The sequence below is a fragment of the Ursus maritimus genome, unplaced genomic scaffold, assembly GCF_017311325.1.
Source record: "Ursus maritimus isolate PB19 unplaced genomic scaffold, ASM1731132v1 scaffold_27, whole genome shotgun sequence".
Classification (NCBI taxonomy): Eukaryota; Metazoa; Chordata; class Mammalia; order Carnivora; family Ursidae; genus Ursus; species Ursus maritimus.
Window position 1 is genome coordinate 3,957,145 of NW_024425230.1, and position 15,493 is coordinate 3,972,637.

Here is a 15,493-nt window from a genome sequence, read left to right on the forward strand (position 1 = left end):
GAGTCTGGTGTGGCCACAGCACCTAAGAAGTGTGAACAATACGCACGCACGTGTGAGAAACGGACCGTGGTGCTCAGCTCGCCAGATGGCTCGGAACGGATCCGGGGGTGAGCCTTGCATTTGCCTGTCCTGTCCCTCTGTCCCACAGGGCTGGGTGCAGCCGGGCATGATGCCACGGGCACAGAACAGAACGGCCTCGGGTTTGAGTACCTGCGTGAATTTGAGTGTGGGTGTGTATCTGTGTGTGTGTGTGAGTGTGTGTTTGTGTGTCTGTACGTGCCCGCCCGTGTGTGAGCACACGGAAGGGGTGTCTGTGTTGTTGTGGTGGCAGTGTCTTGTGACTGCGTGTAGTCCCTGTGTGCCGTGTGGTCAAGTATGTGCGGAGGGGTGGGGCTGGGTTTGGGTAATTCTGATGGGGGTGGCACGCCGGGGGGGGGGGTGATCACGTGTGGAGGCCTCAGCTACCGACAGAGCCTGCCCGGTTCATGGATCCCTGGGTTCAATCCTGCCTCGCAGAGGCACGAGATCAGTGCCACTGGAACTCTGAGCGCCATAATTGACCCCGAGGGACGGCTGAAAATGGCCAGAGACTCCCTGTCTCAAAGTGACCATGTCGAAGCACAGCACACCCTCTCTACGTAGACCCACTGATGCACCGGAGTAAAGAGACGTCGATGTGGACTGTCACCCCGCTAGCTGTCCCAGTGCTATTACACTGCACAGAAACTCAGCCAGCCCAAGGGCCCATGGGAAGACTGCCACCCCAGACACCAGGTACAGGGATGAACCCAACCCAAGCTGTAGCGAGGTGAGGGGCCCACAGATTCAAGGCCAGGCCCCATGTCCTGCGCACCTGCCAAAAGGCCCTTGTGGGGCAGGCGGCACAACTCATGGCATGCCGCAGGCCGGCACACCACCGGGCTGAACACAGGGCCCATTACCATCCAGGGCACAAGAGTGTCCATGGCCAGCAGGCTTTGGGAGCCCCGTCTCCGAGGAAACGTGCAATCACTCAATGGCTCGGTCCATGCCCACATCCCCGTGCCTGCATGGCACGTACCCCCACCACCGAGGTCAAACGGGACTCGTACGTCTGAGCAGAGACCTTCAGACAAGACAGCCACAAGCTCAGTGGAAGGTGCGGTCAGCCATCCCAGGGAACGCAAGGCAGGGCCACTGTCTCGGCACAGGCACAGCACCATGGCCTTCATGGAGGTCCACACCCGCTGCCCCACAGCCCAGAGGGGCGAGGAAAGCAGGACACTTCTCCTGCCCAAGGAGAGGTGGATGTTTGCCCAGCTTCCCCTCCTAACAGGGCACTGTGCCCAGCTGGCATTGGCACACTCGGGGCTTTCCCTGCCCTCCCTGGCATGGAGACTAACACCGAGACGTCTCCATCCCACCAGCCCCCGCCCCTGCCCAGAGGATTGGGAGATACCTGGCCCCCAGTCAAACAGACGCGCCTGGGAAAACACCTTTCACCTCGGGAGCCCCATTCCTGAGGAGTCAAGGTCCCCACTGCCACGCTGGGCTAAGGTAGCTGACACAGGCCTGGCTGGCCGTAGGTCATCACTAACACATCCCTCCGCAGACCTGGACGATGCCCCTGGAGCGTCCCTCCTCAGGGACGCAGATGTCAGGGGCACACCGGTCAGGGACCGCAGAGCCAGAGAGAGGCACCCCGAAGCCTATCAGCTGTCCAGCGGTTGGCTGCCCTGACGTGAAAAGGGCAGGGTGAGGCTCACACAACCCAAGGAGCCGTGATGGGCTGTGTCAGAACACAACCAGAGCCTAGTGCCACGAATATGTGCGGGACCAAACCACCTGCGGTCCTTCTCGGTCCCTGACTTTTCTATCTAGGCCAAGAGGGAGCTCAGTGGCTCCACTCGCGCCTGGGCCCACAGTACAGGACCTGCGTGGCCACAGTGAGTGGCCACTGGGAGACATTCAGGCCCTGTCAAGGGTAGCGGCCTGACCTAGTGCCTCTGCCCTCCTGCCAACACCATGGGGCATACCACGCACGTCACTGAACCAAAGGGCATGGGCACCTATCGTGGCTTGCCCGACTCGGGCTCTGCTCTGCACCCACAGCAGCTGCCGCCACAGGACTCCCATTGCACATAAGGCCAGGAGCTCTGCTTGAAGCGCCACCCTGACCCACGCTGGTCCACGGAGATACCCCAGGACCCATGCCAATGCCACACAATGGGAATCCTAAAAAGGGGATGCCAGCTACCGGACACGGCACCAAAGCCTGGTCAGGCCATGAAGATCTCAGCGCCGTGAACACCCAGCTAAGATGGGGAAATGCATCCCGGACCCTGAGCCCTCCGTAAGGCTCTCCCATGCCGAGGCCTTTGGAGGTTGGCAGGGCTTGTGCTGATGGTGGGGGGAGGGATGGGGGGGAGGTGGTGGTGGTGGTGGTTGCGGTGGCTGAGAGTGTGTGGCCGAGGGGAAGCTGTCCCTCGCTCCTACCTGCCCTGGGGGAGACAATGTGCCGGACCTCAGTTTCGATGAGAACGACGGTAGGGAGTTCTCACTCATTTTGTTCAGCTTTTCCAAGGAATGCAGAATGAGGGAGTCATCATCGATCCGAGCACATTCTGGGCTGCCTGGCAAACTGAACGATGCAGGCTGCGTGGCTCAGGGGGTAAGTTGATGGCCTCAGTGCCCTCCAGCAGCCCAGACCGACCAGAGTCACACCACAGAGCAAGAGGAACAGTCAATCCTCTCTTGGATCCAAACCCTCTGCGCCAGTTGGCACCGGCGGACTGGTAGACTCTCAGGCAGGCACAGGAAATCCTACAGCCAATGGGTGCGCCTGAGACAATGGAAGGCTTACCGTCTTCGCGACAGACGTCCCCAGCGTGCGCACCAGGGACCACACTTCTTCCGCGGACCCGGACAACCTCCGTGCATCCAAGGACAGGAAGGCCTAGTCCTGCAGTCCGACGGCGAGCCTGGCGTGGCCACCGCACCTGAGAAGTGTGGACAATACAAATGCATGCGTGAGAAACGGACCATGATGCTCAGCTCCCCGGATGGATTGGAATGGATCCAGGGGTGAGCCTTGCACCTTCCTGTCCTGTCCCTCTGTCCTGCAGGGCTGGCTACAGCAGGGCATGATGCCACGGGCACACAACAGCACGGCCGCAGGTTTGATTGCCTGCATGAGTTTCAATGTGTGTGTGTATCCCTATGTCTGCGAGTGTGTGGGTGTGTGTGTCTGTACGTGCCCGCCCGTGTGTGAGCACGTGGAAGGGGTGTCTGTGTTGTTGTGGGGGTGTGCCTTGTGACTGCGTGTAGTCCCTGAGTCCCATGTGGTCGAGTGCGTACAGTGGGGTGGGGCCGGGTCTGGGTGATTCTGATGGGGGGTAGGCACGAGGGACGGGTGCTCACATGTGGAGGCCTCAGCTTCCGACAGAGCCTGCCCGGTACGTGGATCCCTGACCTCACGTCCTGCCTCGCAGTGGCACGACATCGGTGCCACTGAAACCCCGAGCACCACATTTGACCCCTAGGGGTGGCTAAAAATGGCCAGAGATTCCGCGACTCAAAGTCACCCTGGCGAAGCACAACACACTCTCTCTACGTACACCCACTGATGCAACGGAGGAACTATGTTAATGCGGATTGTCACCCCGCTAGCTATCTGAGCACTATTACACTGCACAGAACCTCAGCCACCACCCAGAAAACCAAGGGGCCCATGGGAAGGCTGCCACCCCTGGATACCGGGTGCAGGGCTGAAATCAACCCAAGCCGTACCGAGGTGAGGGGTCCACAGACTCAGGTCCAGGCGCCGTGTCCCACACACCCGGCCAAAAGGCCCTCGCAGGGAGGCGGCATAGCCCTTGGCAAGCCATGGGCTGGTGTACCACCTGACTGAAACCAGGGCCCATGGCCACACAAAGCAAGGAGCATACACACCAGAGGGCTTCAGGGGCCCGGCCTCCAAGGATATGTGCAATCACTCGGGGACCCAGTCCACGCCAATGTCCCCGTGCCTGCACGGCACGTCTCCCCTCCACCGAGGTCAAATGGGACTCGCACGTTCAGGTCGGTGATCTTCAGCCAGGACAGCCACAAGCTCAGTGCACGCTGTGGTCAGCTGTCCTGGGGGACGCAATGCAGGGCCCCTCTAGGCACAGGCACAGCACCATGGCCCTCACAGAGGTCCCCGCCTGCTGCCCCGCAGCCAAGAGGCGTGAGGAAATCAGGACACCTCTCCTGCCCGGGGAGAGGTGGACGTTTGCCCAGCTTCCCCTCCTGACAGGGCACTGTGCCCAGCTGGCACCAGCACACTTAGGGCCTTCCCTGCCCTTCCTGGCACACAAACTACCACCGAGAGGTCTCGATTCCGCCCCCTAGCCCAGTAGGATTGGGAGACACCTGGCCCCCAGTCAAACAGACCCACCCATGAAAACACCTTTCACCTCGGGAGCCCCATTCCTGCAGAGTCAAGGTCCCCACTGTCACGCTGGGCTAAGGTAGCTGATGCAGGCCCGGCGGGCCTGTGGGTCATTGCTAACGCATCCCTCCAGGGCCCTGCGACGACGCCCTTGGAGCACCCATCCTTGGGGACGCAGATGCCAGGGGGACACTTGTCGGGGATCACGGCGCCAGACCAAGGCACCCCGAAGCCGTCCCGGCTGTCCAGTGGTTGGCTGCCCCTAACTGGAAAGGGCGGGGTGGGGCTCCCACACCCACGGAGCCGTGACAGGCTCTGTTGGAACACACCCAGAGCCTAGGGCTGCGCAGGAGCATGGGATCAACACCCCTGTCATCCTTCCCCAGTCCCTGAGGTTCCTGTCCAGGCCAAGCAGCAGCTCGCTGGCTCCACTCCGGCCCTGGGCCCACAGCACAGGCCCTGTGTGGCCATAGTGAGCGCCACTGGGAGACTTTCAGACCCTGTCACCGTAGCAGCCTGGCCTACTGTCTCTGCCCTCCTGCCAACCCCATGGGGCATTCCATGCACGTCACTGGGCCCAAGGGCATGGGGACCTTTCGTGGCTTCCCAGCCCGGAGCTCTACACCGGACCCACGCAGCTGCCGCCGCAAGGCTCCCACCACTGACAACGCCAGGAGCTCTGCTTGAAGCGCCAACCTGGCCCACACTTGTGTGCGCCATGCACTCCCAGGCCCGTGCCAACGCCGTGCAATGGGAGTCCTAGGACAGGAATGCCAGCCGCCCGACAAGCCACCAAAGCCCGCTCAGTACACGAGGACCCCCGTGGCATGAACGCCCAGTTAAGATGGGGAAATGCCTCCCGGACCCTGAGCCCTCAGCAAGGTTCTCCCATGCTGAGGCCCTTGGGGGTTGGTGGGGCTTCTGGTGGTGGTGGTGGAGATGGTGGTGGGGTGGGGTGGGGGTGGAGAGGTGGTGGCGGTGGTGGTTGCGGTGTCTGCAAGAGTGTGGCCAAGGGGAAGCTATCCCTCGCTCCTACCTGCCCTTGGGAGACAACGTGCCGGACCTGTTTCGATGAGAACGACGGTAGGGAGTTCTCACTCATTTTGTTCAGCTTTTCCAAGGAATGCAGAATGTGGGAGTCATCATCGATCCAAGCACATTTTGGGCCACCTGGCCAATTGAACGAGGCAGGCTGCGTGGCTCAGAGGGTTAAGCCGATGGCCTCAGAGCCCTCCAGCGCCTGGACTGACCAGAGCCACGCCGCTGAGCAAAAGGAATGTTCAATCCTCTCTTGGAGCCAGACCCCGCGCACCAGTAGGCACCGGCGGACTGGCAGCCTCTCAGGCAGGCACAAGAAATCCTACAGCCAATGGGTGCAACTGAGACAACGGAAGGCTTACCGTCTTCGAGATCCGACGTCCGCAGAGTGCCCACCCGGGACCTCACTTCTTCCGAGAACCCGGCCATCCTCCTCGCACCCAAGGAAAGGAAGGCCCAGTCCTGCAGGCCGACGGTGAACCTGGCTTGGCCACCGCACCTGAGAAGTGTGGACGATACAAACGCACACGTGAGAAACGGATGTCGGTGCTCAGCCCGCCGGACGGCTGGGAATGGATCCGGGGGTGAGCCTTGCACCTGCCTGTCCTGTCCTTCTTTCCCGCAGTGCTGGCTGCAGCCGGGCGTGATGCCACAGGCACAGAAAAGCACGGCTGCGGGTTTGAGTGTCTGCGTTTGTTTGAGTGTAGGTGTGTATCTCTGTGTCTGCAAGTGTGTGGGTGTATGTGTCTGTACGTGCACGCCGAGGTGTAAGCACACGGAAAGGGCGTCTGTGTTGTTGTGGGGGGGTGTCTTGTGACTGAGTGTAGTCCCTGTGTGCCCTTTGGTCGAGTGCATGCGGGGGGGGGTCTGGGTGATTCTGATTGAGGGGGTAGGCAGGCGGGCGTTTGTCCTCACGTGTGGAGGCCTCAGCTCCCGACAGAGCCTGCCTGGTACGTGGATCCCTGGCCTCATGTCCTGCCTTGCAGTGGCACGAGATCGGTGCCACTGAAACCCCGAGCGCCACGTTTGACCCCTAGGACGGCTGAAAATGGCCAGAGAATCCATGTCTCAAAGTCACCCTGGTGAAGCAGGGCACGTCCTCTCCTTGTACACCCGCTGACGCATGGGAGGAGCGACGTCGACGTAGACTGTCACCCCGCTAGGGGTCCCAACGCTACTACACTGCACAGCACCTCATCCACCACTGAAAAAACCCAGGGGCCCATGAGAAGGCTGCCACCACTGGACACCAGTTCCAAGACCGAAAATGACCAAAGATGTAGCGAGGTGAGGGGTCCTCACACTCAAGGCCCGGGGCCGCATCCTGCGCACCCGAACAAAAGGCCCTCCCAGGGCCTGCGGCACAGCCCTTGGCAAGCTGCGGGCTGGTGCACCACACAGTGAACCCAGGGCCCATTGCCACCCAGGGCAAGGCGTGTCCACGGCCACCAGGCAATGGCGGCCCGGCCTCCGAGGAAACGTGCAGTCACTCTGCAGCCCGGTCCACGCCCGCATTTCCGTGCCTACACGGCACGCCCCTCCGCCACCAAAATCAAACGGGACTCACATGTCCGGGCCAGGGACCTTCAGCCAGGATAGTCACAGGGGCAGTGGATGCTGCGGTCAGCCGTCCTGAGGGACCCAAGGCAGGGCCTCTCCTTGACAAAGGCATAGCACCATGGCCCTCGCGGATGTCCCCGCCCAGTGCCCCAGAGCCGAGAGGCGCGAGGAAAGCAGGATACCTCTCCTGACCAAGGAGAGGTGGACGTTTGCCCAGCGTCCCCTCCTGACAGGGCACTATGCCCAGTTGGCATCGGCACACTTGGGGCCTTCCCTGCCCTCCCTGGCACGCAGACTAACCACCGAAAGGTCTCGATTCTGCCACCCCGACCAGCAGGATTGGGAGACACCTGGACCCCGTAAAACAGACCCGCCCGGAAATCGCCTTTCACCTCGGGAGCCCCGGGCCCGAGGAGGCAGGGTTCCCATGGCCACGTTGGGCTAAGCCAGCTGACGCAGGCCTGGCCGGAATGTGGGTCATCGCTAACGCATCCCTCCGGGACCCTGTGATGACGTCCCTGGAACGCCCCTCCTCGTGGACGCTAATGCCAGAGGCACCCCAGCTGGGGACTGCAGTGCCAGAACAAGGCACCCTGAAGCCATCCCAGCTAACCAGCGGTTGGCAGCCCTGACCTAGAAAGGGCGGGGTGGGGCTGCCACAACCCACGGAGCATGACGGGCTGGGTCTTAACACACCAAGAGCCCAGGGATGCGCACGTGCATGGGATCAACCCGCCTGCGGTCCTTCCCGGTCCCTGAGGTTCCTGTCCAGGCCAAGCGGCAGCTCGGTGGCTCCACTCCTGCCCTGGGCCCACAGCACAGGCCCTGCGTGGCCACAGTGAGCGGCCACTGAGAGACTTTCAGGCCCTATCACGGTAGTGGCATGGCCTAGTGCCTCCACCCTCCTTCCAACCCCATGGGGCATTCCACGCACGTCACCAGGACCAAGGGCACGGGCACCTATCGTGGCTTGCCCTGCCCATGGCTCTCCTCTGGACACACGGCAGCTGCCGCCGCGACGCTCCCAATGCACACAACGCCAGGAGCTCTGCCTGAAGTGCCACCCTGACCCACGCTGGTCTATGACATGCCCTCCCAGGGCCTGTGCCAATGCCGTGCAATGGGACTCCTACGACAGGGATGCCAGCTGCCCTACATGCCACCAAAGCCCCCTCAGTCCAAGAGGACCGCCATGCTGTGAACACCCAGCTAACATGAGGAAACACCTCCCGGACCCTGAGCCCTCCACAAGGCTCTCTCATGCAGAGGCCTTTGGGGGTTGGCGGGGCTTGTGGGGGGGGCTGGGGGGGTGGCTGCAAGAGTGTGGCCAAGGGGAAGCTGTCCCTCACTCCTACCTGCCCTTGGGAGACAACGTGCCGGACCTCAGTTTCGATGAGAACGACGGTAGGGAGTTCTCACTCATTTTGTTCAGCTTTTCCAAGGAATGCAGAATGAGGGAGTCATCATCGATCCGAGCACATTCTGGCCTGCCTGGCCAGTTGAATGAGGCAGGCTGCGCGGCTCAGAGGGGTAAGCCAATGGCCTCAGAGCCCTCCAGCAGCCTGGACCGACCAGAGCCATGACACTGAGCAAGAGGAACGGTCAATCCTCTCTTGGAGATAGACCCCACGCACCAGTAGGCACTGGCGGACTGCCAGCCTCTCAAGCGGGCGCAGAAAATCCTACAGCCAATGGGTGCGCCTGAGACAACTGGAAGGCTTACCGTCTTCACGATCTGATGTCCACAGCGAGCCCACCCGGGACCACACTTCTTCCGGGAACCCGGCCAATGTCAGCGCATCCAAGGACAGGAAAGCCTAGGCCTGCGGGCCGACGGCGAGCCTCACGTGTCCACTGCACCTGAGAACTGTGGACAAAACAAACACACGCGTCAGAAACGGACCGCGGTGCTCAGCTCGCCAGACGGCTGGGAATGGATCCGGTGATGAGCCTTGCACCTCCCTGTCCTATCCCTCTGTCCCGCATGCTAGCTGCAGCGGGGCGTGATGCCACGGGCACAGAACAGCATGGCTGCAGGTTTGAGTGTCTGCGTGAGTTTGAGTGTAGGTGTGTATCTCTGTGTCTGCAAGTGCGTGGCTGTGTGTGTCTGTACGCACACGCCCATGTGAGCACGTGGAAGAAGTGTCTGTGCTGTCGTGGGGCGGGTGTTCTTTGACTGCGTGTACCCCTGTGTGCCCTGAGGTCGAGTGGTTCAGGGAAGGGGGCCCGGGTCTGGGTGATTCTGATGAGGGGGTAGGCACGCGGGCGTTTGTCCTCACATGTGCTGGCCTCAGCTCCCGACAGAGCCTGCCCGGTACGTGGATCCCTGGCCTCACGTCCTGCCTCGCAGCGTCATGGGATCGGTGCCATTGAAACATGGAGCACCATGTTTGAGCCCTAGGGGTGGCTGAAAATGGACAGACTCCCCGTGTCAAAGTCACCCTAGCCAAAACACACCACGCCCTCTCTATGTACACCCACAAGACAGGGCCCCCCTCTCAGCACAGGCACAGCACCATGGACTTTTCACCTGCTGCCCCGCAGCCGAAAGGCATGAAGAAAGCAGGATACCTCTCGTACCTGAGGAGAGGTGGACGTTTGCCCACCTTCCCCTCCTGACAGGGCACTGTGCCCAGCTGGCATCCGCACACTCAGGGCTTTCCCTGCCCTTCCTGGCATGCAGACTACTACAGAGACAACTCGATCCCGCCCCGTACCCAGCAGGATTGGGAGATACCTGGACCCCAGTCAAACAGACCCACCCAGGAAATCACGTTTCACCTCGGGAGCCCCAGCCCAAACAACCAAGGTCCCCACAACCACACTGGGCTAAGCCAGCTGATGCAGGCCCGGCCGGCCCTTTGGTCATCGCTAACACATCCCTCTGGGGCCCTGACACGACGCCCCGGGGTGCCCCTCCTCATGGACGCAGATGCTAGGGGCACAAAGGTTGGGGACCGCGACGCAGGACCAAGGCACACCGAAGCCATCCCGGCTGTCCAACGGATGGCCGCCCCGACATGGAGAAGGCAGGGTGGAGCTGCCACAACCCACGGAGCAGTGACGGGTTATGTCGGAACACACCCAGAGCCTTGGGCCATGCAGGTGCACGGGATCAACCCTCCTACAGTCCTTCCCAATCCCTGCCATTCCTGTCCAGGCCAAGAGGCAGCTCGGTGGCTCCACTCCCGACCTGGGCCCACAGCACAGGCCCTACATGACCACAGTGAGCGCCACTGGCAATCTTTAAGGCCCTGTCAATGGTAGCGGCCTGGCGTAGTGTCTCTGCCCTCCTGTCAACCCCATGGGCCATTCCACGCACATCACCACGCCCAAGGGCACGGGAACCTATCATGAATTGCCCGGACCAGTACTCTACTCTGGACCCATGGCAGCTGCGGCCACAAGGTTCCCACCGCATCAACACCAGGAGCTCTGCTTGATTCGCCACCCTAGTCCTACACTGGTCCGTGCAAGGGGCTCCCAGGGTCCGTGCCAACGCCACACAATGGGACTCCTACGATGGGGATGCCAGCTGCTCGGCAGGCCACCAAAGCCCGCTCAGTCCAAGAGGACCGCCGTGTCATGAACACCGAACTAATATGGGGAAACGTTTCCCGGAACCTGAGCCCTCTGCATGGGTTTCCTATGCCGAGGCCCTTGGGGTTTGGCAGGACTTGTGGTGGTGGTGGGGCTGGTGGTAGGGATGGGGAGGTGGTGGCAGTGGCAGTTACAGTGGCTGAGAGAGTGTGGCCGAGGGGAAGCTGTCCCTCACTCCTACCTGCCCTTGGGAGACAACGTGCCGGACCTCAGTTTCGATGAGAACGACGGTAGGGAGTTCTCACTCATTTTGTTCAGCTTTTCCAAGGAATGCAGAATGAGGGAGTCATCATCGATCCGAGCACATTCTGGGCCGTCTGGCAAACTGAACGAGGCAGGCTGCGTGGCTCAGAGGGGTAAGCCGATGGCCGATGGACCAACCAGAGCCATGCCACAGACCAAGAGGAACGGTCAATCCTCTCTTAGAGCCAGACCCTATGCACCAGTAGGCACCGGCGGACTGGCAGCATCTCAGGTGGGCGCAAAATATCCTACAGCCAAAGGCTCTGCCAGAGACAATGGAAGGCTTACCGTCTTCGTTATTCGACGTCCACAGCGTGCCCACCCGGGACCACACTTCTTCTGGGGACCGGGCCAACCTCTGCTCATCCAAGGACAGGAAGGTCTGGTCCTGCAGGCCGACGGCGAGCCTGGCGTGGCCACCGCACCTGAGAAGTGTGGACGATACAAACGCACGTGTGAGAAACGGATCGTGGTTCTCAGTTCGCCAGATGGCTCCGGAATGGATCTGGGGGTGAGTCTTGCACCTGCCTGTCCTATCCCTCCGTCCCACAGGGCTGGGTGCAGCCGGGCGTGATGCCATGGGCACAGAACAGCACGGCCGCGGGTTTGAGTACCTGCGTGAGTTTGAGCGTGGGTGTGTATCTCTCTGTGTGTGTGTGTGTGTGTGTGTGTGTGTACGTGCCCACCCCTGTATGAGCACGCGGAAGGGGTGTCTGTGTTGTTGTGTGTGGGGGGTGTCTTGTGACTGCGTGTAGTCCCTGTGTGCCATGTGGTTGTGTGAGTACAGGGGGGGTGGGGCCAGGTCTGGGTGATATTGATGGGGGGATAGGCACACGGGAGGGGGGGTGATCACGTGTGGAGGCCTCAGCTCCCGACAGAGCCTGCCCTGTATGTGGATCCCTGGCCTCACATCCTGCCTCGCAGCAGCACCACATTGGTGCCACTGAAACGCTGAGCACCACGTTTGAACCCTAGGATGGCTAAAAATGGCCAGAGAATCCCCGACTCAAAGTCACCCTGGCGAAGCACAACATGCCCTCTCTACGTACACCCACTGACGCACCGGAGGAGCGACGTTGAGGCAGACTGTCACCCCGCTAGCTGTCCTACCGCTACTACACTGCACAGAACCTCAGCCCCCACCAGGAAAACCCAGGGGCCCATGGGAATGCTGCCACCCATGGACACCAGGTACAGGGTCGTAGCGAGGTGAGGAGTCTGGGGATTCAGGGCCAGGCTCCAAGTCCCGCGCACCTGGCCAAAACTCCCTCGCGGGGCAGGCGGCACAGCCCTTGGCAGGCCGGGAGACGTCGCACCACCCAACTGAACCCAGGGCCCATTGCCACCCAGGGCAACGCATGTCCATGGCCAACGGGCTTCGAGGGCACGGTCTGAGAGGAAATGTGCAGTCACTCAGCGGCCCAGTGTATGCCACGTCCCCGTGCCTGCACAGCACGTCCCCCCGCCACCAAAGTCAAACGGGACTCATACGTCTCGGCCAGTGATCTTCAGCCAGGACAGCCACAAGCACAGTAGAAGCTGCGGTCAACCGTCCCAGGGGACGCAAGGCAGGGCCCCTCCCTCGGAACAGACACAGCACCATGGCCCTCGCGGAAGTCCACACTCACTGTGCTGCAACCTAGAGGCGTGAGGACAGAGGGACACGTCTCCTTCCCAAGGAGAGGTGGACGATTGCCCAGCTCCCTCTCAATCAGGGCACTGCGCCCAGCTAGCATTGGCACACTCGGGGCTTTCCCTGCTCTCCCTAGCATGCAAACTGCCACCTAGAGTCTCAAACCCTTCCCCCGCCAAGCTGGTATGGGAGACACCCGGTCCCCAGTCAAACACACCTGGCCGGGAAAACACCTTTCACCTCAGGAGCCCCGGGTCCGAGGAGGCAAGGTTCCCATGGCCCCGCTAGGCTAAGCCAGCCGATGCAGGCCCAGTGGGCTGTGGGTCATCACTAACACATCCCTCCGGGGCCCTGCGACAACACCCCCAAGCGCCCCTCCTCAGGGTTGCAGACGCCAGGGGCACACCGGTATGGGAACGCGGCACCGGACCAAGGCATCTGAAGCCTTCCTGGCTTTCCAACGTTTGGCCACCCCGACCTTTTAAGGGGGGGTGGGGCTCCCACAACTCACAGAGGCGTGACCACCTGTGTAAGAACACACCCAGAGCCTAGGACCACACAGGTGCAAGGGATCAACACACCTGCGGTCCTTCCCAATCCCTGAGGTTCCTGTCCAGGCCAAGCAGCAGCTCGGTGGCTCCACTCCAGCCCTGGGCCCACAGCACAGGCCCTGGGTGGCCACAGTGAGCGTCCACTGGGAGACTTTCAGGCCCTGTCAAAGGTAGCGGCCTGGCCTAGTGCCTCTGCCCTCTGGCCAGCCCCATGGGTCATTCCACTCACATCACTGGGCCCAAGGTCACGGGCATCTATCGTGTCTTGCCCAGCCTTAGGCTCGCCTCCGGAACCACGGCACCTGCCGCCGTGAGGCTCCCACCGCACACAATGCCAGCAGCTCTGCTTGATGCACACCCTGGCCCACACTGGTTCATGCCAGGTGCTTCCAGGGCCCGTGCCAACGCCGTGCAATGGGACTCCTACGACAGGGATGCCAGCAGCTCGAAAGGCCACCGAAGCCTGCTCAGTCCAAGAGGACCGCCATCCTGCGAATACCCAGATAAGATGGGGAAACGCCTCCTGGACCCTGAGCCTTCTGCAAGGCTCTCTCAGGCCGAGGCCCTTGGGGGTTGGCGGGGCTTCTGGTGGTGGGGGTTGGGGAGGTGGTCGCAGTACGGTTGCGGTGGCTGTGGGAGTGTGGCCAAGGGGAAGCTGTCCCTCACTCCTACCTGCCCTGGGGGAGACAACGTGCCGGACCTCAGTTTCGATGAGAACGACGGTAGGGAGTTCTCACTCATTTTGTTCAGCTTTTCCAAGGAATGCAGAATGAGGGAGTCATCATCGATCCGAGCACATTCTGGCCTGCCTGGCCAATTGAACGAGGCAGGCTGCGAGGCTCAGAGGGGTAAACCGATGGCCTCAGAGCACTCCAGCAGCCTGGACCGACGAGAGCCAAGCTGCTGAGCAAGAGGAACGGTCAATCCTCTCTTGGAGCCAGACCCAGCGCGTCAGAAGGCACCCGCGCACTGGCAGCCTCTTGGGCGGGCCTAGGAAATCCTACACTCCATGGCGCCGCCTGAGATAATGGAAGGCTTACCGTCTATGCGATCCGACGTCCGCAGTGTGCCCAGCTGGGACTGCACTTCTTCCTGGGACCCGGCCAACCTCCGTGCATCCAAGGAGAAGAAAGTCTAGTACTGTGGGCCAACGGCGAGCCTGGCATGGCCATCGCACCTGAGAAGTGTGGACAATATGCACACACGTGTGAGAAACGGACCATGGTGCTCAGCTCACCAGACGGCTCGGAACCGATCCGGGGGTCAGCCTTGCACCTGCCTCTCCTGTCCCTCTGTCCCACAGGGCTGGCTGCAGTCCGGCGTGATGCCACGGGCAGAGAACAGCATGGCCCCGGGTTTGAGTGCCTGAGAAAGTTTGAGTGTGGGTGTGTATCTCTGTGTGTGCGAGTGTGTGGGTGTGTCTGTAGGCACACGCCCGTGTGTGAGCACGTGGATGGGGTCTCCTTGTTGTTGTTGGGGGGGTGACTTTTGACTGCATGTAGTCCCTGTGTGCTGTGTGGTCGAGTGGGCGCGGGGGGGTGGGGCCGGTGTGGGTGATTCTGATGGGGGGGGTAGGCATGTGGGGGCTGCTCACGTGTGGAGGCCTCAGCTCCCGACAGAGCCTGCCCTGTACGTGGATCCCTGGCCTCACGTCATGCCTCGCAGTGGCACGACATCGGTGCCAATGAATCCCTGAGCACCACCTTTGACCCCTAGAGCGGCTGAAAATGGCCAGAGACTCCCTGTCTCAATGTCACCCTGGTGAAGCACACACGCCCTCTCTACGTACACCCGCTGATGCACCGGAGGAGCAATGTCAATGCAGACTGTCACCCCGCTAGCTGTCCCAGCGCTATTACACTGCACAGAACCTCAGCAACTACCGGGAAAACTCTGGAGCCATGGGAAGGCTGCCACCCCTCGGACACCAGGTGCAGCATCGAGACTGGGCCAAGCTGTAGGGATGTGAGGGGCCTACAGACTGGAAGCCATGTGCTGCGTCCCGCACACCCGGCCAAAACGCCTCGCAAGGCAGGTGGCAGAGCCCTTGGCAAGTGGTGCCGTCGCCCCACCGTGGGCCAGTGCACGACCCAACTGATCCCAGGGCCCATTGGTACCAAGGACACGGGTGTGTCCACAGCCAGCGGGCCTGGGGGCCCAGTCTGAGAGGAAATGTGCAGTCACTTGGCGGCCCAGTCCACGCCACTGTCCATGTGCCTACATGGCACGTCCCCCTGCCACCGAAGTCAAACGGGACTCCCACGTCCAGGCCAGTGATCTTCAGCCAGGACAGTCACAAGTTCAGTGGACTCTGCATTTAGCTGTACTTGTGGATACACGGCAGGGCCCCTCTCTCAGCACAGGCACAGCACCATGGCCTTCATGGAGGTCCACACCCGCTGCCCCACAGCCTACAGGCGCTAGGAAAGCAGGACACTTCTCCTGCCCAAGGAGAGG

The 15,493-nt window shown here is 61.6% G+C and overlaps 5 non-coding genes across 5 annotated transcripts; all 5 read right to left on the reverse strand.

Moving 5' to 3' along the window:
* Positions 1–2,499: 2,499 nt before the first annotated feature.
* Positions 2,500–2,594, reverse strand: LOC121105591. Its single transcript, XR_005838200.1, has one exon. It is a non-coding gene; the product is annotated as a small nucleolar RNA SNORD116 (small nucleolar RNA).
* Positions 2,595–5,470: 2,876 nt separating this feature from the next.
* LOC121105608 lies at positions 5,471–5,563 on the reverse strand. The gene has a single exon (XR_005838217.1). It is a non-coding gene; the product is annotated as a small nucleolar RNA SNORD116 (small nucleolar RNA).
* A 2,824-nt stretch (positions 5,564–8,387) lies between these two features.
* Positions 8,388–8,482, reverse strand: LOC121105592. Its single transcript, XR_005838201.1, has one exon. It is a non-coding gene; the product is annotated as a small nucleolar RNA SNORD116 (small nucleolar RNA).
* A 2,331-nt stretch (positions 8,483–10,813) lies between these two features.
* On the reverse strand, positions 10,814–10,908 carry LOC121105593. Its single transcript, XR_005838202.1, has one exon. It is a non-coding gene; the product is annotated as a small nucleolar RNA SNORD116 (small nucleolar RNA).
* A 2,824-nt stretch (positions 10,909–13,732) lies between these two features.
* LOC121105594 lies at positions 13,733–13,827 on the reverse strand. The gene has a single exon (XR_005838203.1). It is a non-coding gene; the product is annotated as a small nucleolar RNA SNORD116 (small nucleolar RNA).
* Positions 13,828–15,493: the final 1,666 nt, after the last annotated feature.